Here is a 1,396-nt window from a genome sequence, read left to right on the forward strand (position 1 = left end):
TCATAAGGAAGAGAAAAAATAAAAACAAAGAGTATCAAAAAAAAAAAAAAAATAAACTCCTAGCTACTAGCAAAATAAGAAATCAAGCAAAAAGTAAGCTATTCGCACTATTCACATATTCATATTAGTCAATAACAAGCACACATTGCAATTTTTCGACAACGGCGTCAAAAATTTGACTAAAGCTAAATGTTGGTTTAAAATTTTCACAAAAAAAATTACGTCGTAAGTATAGTCAGATTTCCAAAACTTTATTTTTTTCATGATTTTTTCATTTTTGCATGCTTTTTCTTCCTTTCTTCAAATTATCCTTACTTTCTAAATCTTAAATTACTCAAACAAATAAATTAAAACATCAAAAAGAATAGAGGTAAATTAATTTTGATAATTTTTAAACATGAAAAATATGTTTTTTATCATTAATTATAATATTCGCACTATTCACATATTCATATTAGTCAATAACAAGCACACATTGCAATTTTTCGACAACGGCGTCAAAAATTTGACTAAAGCTAAATGTTGGTTTAAAATTTTCACAAAAAAAATTACGTCGTAAGTATAGTCAGATTTCCAAAACTTTATTTTTTTCATGATTTTTTCATTTTTGCATGCTTTTTCTTCCTTTCTTCAAATTATCCTTACTTTCTAAATCTTAAATTACTCAAACAAATAAATTAAAACATCAAAAAGAATAGAGGTAAATTAATTTTGATAATTTTTAAACATGAAAAATATGTTTTTTATCATTAATTATAATTAAGAAAAATTCACATAACCATACATTTTTTATTAATAAGTATAAAATAAATTGATAAAATCTATTTTTTTTAAGCCAAAATTCACTCTAAAATATAAATTTATTAATATCCAAGCGAAGCATATCTCTAGCTTATCAACGCCTCTCTTTGCTCGGTCGTTGCTTCCCTTACGAGAACCATCTTTATCTCCACCTTCACATCTCAGAATCGGAACACCATGCATCGATTTCAACTCTTTCAACCTTGTTATCATCAATAAGAAAAGAGAGCTTGGAGGCACAGTTCTAATCCATGAGGACATAGAGAAAGTAAGTAAAATCGAAGAAAAAATGCAAGAAAACAAGATAAAAGAAAGAAAAAACACAACATGCACATACTTAGAGTAAAAACGAGAGAAGAGAGATCGTGATTTTAGAGAGGGGAAGATAGTAGGGCACATGTTTGTTAGTTTTGTGATAGATTGATTTCTTTTTCAATCAAGTAATTGTACTTAGCGTACTTTTGTGTCAGTATTATTTTATTCTAACTAGTATTAATAACATGCTTATTAATCCGATTTTTTATAAGTTATTCATAGTATAATAATAAATTTAAAATTAATCAAAATAATAAATATATATTATACTAAAATTAAA

The sequence above is a fragment of the Arachis ipaensis genome, chromosome B08 (genome assembly GCF_000816755.2).
Source record: "Arachis ipaensis cultivar K30076 chromosome B08, Araip1.1, whole genome shotgun sequence".
Taxonomy (NCBI): domain Eukaryota; kingdom Viridiplantae; phylum Streptophyta; class Magnoliopsida; order Fabales; family Fabaceae; genus Arachis; species Arachis ipaensis.